Genomic DNA, 6659 nt, shown 5'->3' with positions numbered 1-6659 from the left:
ACCCCTGAGAACTAAGCTCGGAACAACTCGGAAAAGTATGTCTCCCTTACCACACCCTTCAAAACGGAACACAACAGCGCCTAACACTGCTGTTGTTAGGCAGAAATAGGTGTGGCGGTGGTGCCGCCGGAGTCGAATCAAAAGTTACCTCTGCTACTGATAAAATCTATAAGTAAATAAATTTGTAACTAACAGAAATAAAAAATATGCTTTAATTACAATTCATGTCTATGTCGAATAAATAAGACTTTTAAAGAATTTTTATGATAAAATCAATTGAAAAGTAGAAAATAATTTTAAATCTAGGAATTAATTAAGGAATTTCAGTTATGTGCATGTTAAAATTATCACTTGTTGTAGCAGTAAACGAAATCATCGCCAGGCAACCTACAGTACACGTCTGAGAGTTCTAAAAAGTTCATAAAGTCGTGTGAAGTCAATATTCAACAAATATTCGTTAAAATACATATTATTTCTACAAATTGGCATTTATGGTAAACTATTTTATGGTTATATACAATGTTATACACAATACAGATATAAAGACCGAAATATAATTAAAATGAAAAAAAAAAACTAAAAATAAGGTTAGAACATATTAAAAAAGGAAAATATCAAAAATTTATGAAGAACCAATTCAGAAAAGAAATATTTAAAAATATGTAAAAAGTAAAAGAAGTGGATTTTCTAAACAACGCTCCCGGGTGGGTTCGAACCACCGCCTCTCAGACTAACAGTCGAGCGCGCTACCCCTGCGCCACGAGAGCTTACTTGTTAAGAGCGAAAAAATCCTACAGTTCCTACAGTTAACATTATTTTAACAGTCCGGCAAATATTGATTGTCTGTTTAATTGTAGAGCAGTGATGTTATGACAATGGTTTATGCTTTTCTTTTACACAACAATAACACCTGTCGTTATCTGCTGTTATTATAGTGAACAAATGGAACGATAATCATTTCGAACTGCATCGAATAAACAACGAGTGGGTTTAACTCAACTTCTTCTTCTTCTCCTGTAATCCTAGTCACGGTATTTGGAATTCGGATCAATACTTTTGCATCTGCGCAATAAAATTTGATTTCCAAAGGGAACTATTAACCAACTCACGTAAAAGATGCAGGTTGCTCTTTGCTACTGCAAGATATACCTCAGAACATTTAGAAAAACCACGTGTGTTCTATTGTTAAATTGTCAGAATCTATTTCCATTCAAAAGTAATAAATTAAAAGACATTATGACATACAAGGACCGAAAAGTTGTTGATCGCTCAACATTATTAATGTATAACTTGCCCCGTAGTGTAATAATTAACGGGGCTTTCATTAAACATATTTTTTATCGGCTAACTTTAGAGATTAGAGCCTTCCTTACGTTAATAAACGATCAGTTGGTGATCGTACATAGTAATACCTCAAGTACTCCTTATCCCCTGGTACGGCGAAAGCTATGAAGCGAACTTCGTAGCTATATTCGTAGCATTGCTACGACACAGATTTGTAGTAGATTCATTGCATTATTTACTCTACTTACCGAAACAAGTGAATATTTTTAAGGGTCATAATCATACTAATCTAATTCTAAAATACTATCTAATTTTAGCTGTTTTAATGTCTGCTGTTAACATATATCCTTTAATACTAGGAAACAGCTAAATGATATTGGTGAACGGTGTTGCATTTTAGAAAACCATCTGAAAAATAAAAAAAATAAGTAAAGTTCAAAAAACTATTTTCGAAAATTATTTTCAATCTACGAAAAAGTGTGGGGCGATTTTCGGACCTGATAAATGGAGCACCCCACGCTTTTTCCACAATTATACTATTTACTGTTCCTTAATTGATTCTTACTGGTTAAGTAGAATTTCCAAAAACGGTGAAATAGGCGTTACATTATTTTTATCCAGAAAGCCAAATAAAAAGTTTCATATTAGGTATCTGCTTCAAAATCAAAAGGTTTTTAAAAAAATGTTATCCACTTTTATCCTCGTAGTGCTCATTTACGCTATTAATAAAACCTATAAGTACAATTCCAGCACTCCTAAAGTTCAGCGTTCTCTCAACTACTAAATAGGTAGTGTTGGTGTGTCATCTCTGGCATACCAAAACCACCTATTTAGTCAGACAGTCATCACAATGTATTAGTCATCACATAATACATATTATACATATAATGTATGTGCAATCTCCTATTGATTTCCTTTATTTTGATACACTACTCGGTAGGTTTGGTTAACTTTTTTAAAAACGTGAACTATTTCGCATAATAAAAAATCCACCATTTACGCTCTATAAAATATATAAATTCATTAATTTAAAGTTCCAGCCATTATTTTACCTCGTTAGGGGTAGAATTTCATTATTTTTATCCAGCAAGCCAGATAGAGAATTTTATAGTATTTGCTTCAAAATTGGCGGTTGTTTAAATGAACTTTCAACCTCTATTTTACCCACTTCTTCCTAGTTGATTCCTCATGACTGAGGGTCGTGACCATCAAGAACAGCCTTCTCTACGATGGTCCTTCATGTAGTGCGTTTCTGTGCTATGTCTACAGAATGGTAGACTGTGGTGTTGCTGGTTTTCTTAACAACATCTGTCTAATGGGTTGGTGATCTTCATCTGCAACGGTTTGCAGCCACTTGACTAACAACTTCTCTAAGTTCTCTAGGTCTAGGTTCTAAGTCTGGGTCTCGTCGTGCCACGTGACCGAAGAGTTTCAGGGCCCGTTGTAAGCAAACCATGGAAGGCCTTGTTCGAATAGTTATTGATTATATCGTTATTTAACACTCCACAGGGTTGATGTTTCAGAAGAGGATAAATATGTGTGTCCTTGTTCGTATCCAGAAAGCCAAATACTCACAGACCTATATCTTAAAAATACTCAATTTTAAAGTAGTTGTTTCAAAATTAAAGGATATAAAAACAATGTCATTCTACTCTCTTAAGGGTAGAATTTCCAGAAGGTCTTTCTTACTATTTATTTACGCTATATAGAGAACCTATGTGCAAAGTTTCAGAACTCTAAGATCAGTGGTTTCGGCTGTACGTTGATTTCTGAAAAGATAATTAGTCGTTTAGTTAGTCAGTCAATCAAGGACCTTGCTGTTTTATATATATACACTGTATATACATTGTGTATATATATATATATATATATATATATTTATATCGATATGTTTTTATAATCTCCGTTCAATTTCCTTTCATTTGGTACCTTGTTTCATAGGTTCGGTTAACGTTTTTTTGAAATGTGATACTATTTCGCGCTACAAATCCACCATTATGTTTTTTTTACCAACACCTACGTGTATCTAAGGATACTCGGGTCATTGAGACAAATATAATGACACCTTAACTGACGAAATTTATCTAGCCGTTTGTTTGATCCGATTGAATAAAGAAAGACAAACATACAAGATACGCGCGAAAAACATAACCCTTCCTTGTCAGTCGGGTAAAAATCATAACAATTGATACATGTACAAGTACCTACAACCAATGTGTGCTTTTTCCCGCATAAAATTTAAATAATTATTTAAGAAATCCTAGAAATATACCTAATTTATTCATCTGGAAACACCTTAAACTATATTTTTCTAAGCAGAACATTTTAAAAATAACTACTACGTCTTAACATTAGTAATAACATAACATAACATATCAACATTTTTTTTATTATTTGGTACAAGTTAAACAAAAGTTTCTACTAAATATTTTAATTGTAATTGTTTTTCTTTTAGTTTGTTCCATAATTTGGAACAAAATACATTTTTATAAATTTCAGGCATTTTTTGTATGACCAAATGGGCTCCTTTGCAACATTATGTAACTCTCAATCGTGGGGTCCGAGATTCAAATCCTCCTCCCTCTGTTTTCAGTTAGGAGCGTGTTAAAATTACCACTTGTTGTAACAGTAAACGAAATCATCGTCAGGCAACCTACAGTACACGCCTGAGAGTTCTAAAAAAGTTCATAAAGTCTACAAATTTTTGTTAAAATATTATTTCTACAAATTGGCATTGATGGTAAAATATTTTATGGTTACATACAATGTTATACACAATACAGATATAAAGACCGAAATATAAGTAAAATGAAAAAAAAAAAACAAAAATAAGGTTAGAACATATTAAAAACGGAAAGTATCAAAAATTTATGAAGAACAAATTCAGAAAAGAAATATTTGAAAATATGTAAAAAGTAAAAAGGTCGACTTCCTCTATACGCTCCCGGGTGGGTTCGAACCACCGTCTCTCAGACTAACAGTCGAGCGCGCTACCACTGCGCCACGAGAGCTTGCTTGTCAAGGGTGCAAAAATCCTACAGTTCCTACAGTTAACACTCTTTTAACAGTCTGGCGAATATACATTGTCTGTTTAACTGTAGAGCCTCAAATTATATAGCACTAGCAATAATCCACAACTTCATCCGCAGATTTTTTTGAAAATTAGAATAGTTCTATATTCTTGTTCGACGGCGCCGGTACCATCAGTGTTTTGTGTATAAGGTTTATTAATTCATAGACCCTAAACTATACTATCTCATAGTCTTTGGGTACGGAACCCTAAAATGACTGATAGTCTACCATATTACCTTTTTTTTTTATTTTGTCGAGGGTGAAACCTTCAAAAGGTACCCGACAACGTGGGAGCGACGCCGAGTTATGTGGGATTTTTACCGCACTAAAACCCCCCGGTGGCCGTCCTCTGCGCTGCGTTGAGGGCTCCGGGATCTCCAAAGAAACGCAACCGGAGTCCTCTTAGCGCGTTGCCCCGTCGGGCTCCGCCCAGGTGAGCTTGACGCTCGCCACACCATCTGGTGTATAAGACGGTATACGACCACACATACCGTCGTCCTTCCCGGGGCCGCTGGCCGGGCGGTTCGAGCTCCCACTCTTGCCGCCCGCAACCCCGGAAGCCCCCTTTTAGTCGCCTCTTACGACAGGCAGGAGATACTGTAGTCCTATTCTAGTCCCAGAACTACAGGGACAAGTCTACCATATTACCTACGACACATAGTTATCACGTACAAGATATAATATAACATGAATTTATTAGTTCTAAGTATCTACCAGTATATTTATTTATGTCATTATTGAGATACCAATAATCATACAGCTCAATTGAATATTGAAATCTATTGTGTGTTACCTATTGGCAGTAGTCGTAAAATAACTGGCTAAGTGCGCTCGCTCACGGCGGGTTTCGTACCACCAGATTTTTTTTCATTTTTTTTTAATCATAACAGTCATAGAAGTGCAGGCACTGTGAAAATTTGTACTGTTTACCTATTAAGGTTCAATAGATATAAAAGCGAAAAGCGCCAAAATATAGCTGTTTCTAGTTTGCCAACCTCCCATTTATTTTCAAGCCTTTTGATATTAGTGTTTGTTGTTATAAGTATTATTATGGCATGCGTTATAGATAGTATGTAAAAAAATCAAGAGTATATCTATAAAGGTTCCAGTGATAGAGACCTGTGATAGAAAGACAATGGAGGCTAATGATATGTCATCTCATTTTCGGCTCATGAGACAGAACGTGCTATTGTGAGTGACTACTTAAGAGTACTCCTGTTCAAGATTTTAAATGATGACTGAAGATATGTTTTGCTGTTCATATGTGCAGTATAGTATAATTTCGTTACATGTAGGTACGTCATGTTACATTTTTTAAAAACGGATGAAATCGCGGGATTTACTATTGTATAATTTCATGGCGATTGGAATTGGTGATGGATTCATACCATATACTGATATTAGTAATTTTATCCAATATACAAAACATCGAAAATATTGGATTTATTTTTTTAATCTCCCTATATAGTAAACTTCATCGAATAAGCAACGAGTGGCTTTAGCTCAACTTCTTCTTATCCTGTGTTCCTAATAACGGTATTTGGAATTCGGATCAATATTTTTGCATCTGCGCATTAAAGTTTGATTTCCAAAGGGAACTATGAACCAACTCAAGATGCAGTTTGCTCTTTGCTACTGTAAGATATACCTCTGAAAATTCGGAAAAAACACGTGTGTTCAATTGTTAAATTGTCAGAATCTACTTCCATTCAAAAGTAATAAATTAAAAAATTAAATGACATTATGACATACAAGAACCGAAAAGTTGTTGATCGCTCAATATTATTAATGTACAAGTTGCCGCGTAGTGTGATAATTAACGGGGCGTTCATTAAACATAATTTTTCATCCCCTAACTTTAGAGATTAGAGATAAGTTGATAATCGTACATAGACTACTATGTACGATTACCTTTTACCTAAGTATTTGTACCTAAAGTACTCCTTATCCCCTGGTACGGCGAAGCTATGAAGCGCACTTCGTAGCTATATTCGTAGCATTGCTACGACATAGATTCGTAGTAGATCCATTGCACTTACTCTACTTACCGAAACAAGTGAATATTTTTAAGCGTCATATTCTTACTACCATCATTTTACCTTATCCAATTTTAACTGTTTAATGTCTTAATTTGCATATATCGTTTAATACTAAGGAACAATTTAATAATATTGGTGAACGGTGTTGAATTTCAGAAAATCATCTGAAAAATAAAAACGTCGTACGATTTACCCAAAATTTCGTCTTTTGTTGATTATTTTCTTGCGTTTATAGAAATATTTTTGTAATGAATTTAACAACAT

At 34.4% G+C, this 6659-nt stretch overlaps 2 non-coding genes across 2 annotated transcripts; both read right to left on the bottom strand.

Moving 5' to 3' along the window:
• Positions 1-695: 695 nt before the first annotated feature.
• Positions 696-767, bottom strand: TRNAN-GUU (transfer RNA asparagine (anticodon GUU)). The gene has a single exon. It is a non-coding gene; the product is annotated as a tRNA-Asn (tRNA).
• A 3456-nt stretch (positions 768-4223) lies between these two features.
• TRNAN-GUU (transfer RNA asparagine (anticodon GUU)) lies at positions 4224-4295 on the bottom strand. Its single transcript has one exon. It is a non-coding gene; the product is annotated as a tRNA-Asn (tRNA).
• Between the last annotated feature and the right edge of the window lie 2364 nt (positions 4296-6659).

Source organism: Epargyreus clarus, unplaced genomic scaffold (genome assembly GCF_041222505.1).
Source record: "Epargyreus clarus isolate Ecla_fem2 unplaced genomic scaffold, WU_Ecla_fem_2.2 ptg000007l, whole genome shotgun sequence".
NCBI classification, from domain to species: Eukaryota; Metazoa; Arthropoda; class Insecta; order Lepidoptera; family Hesperiidae; genus Epargyreus; species Epargyreus clarus.
This window is presented reverse-complemented; position numbering and strand designations above follow the sequence as displayed.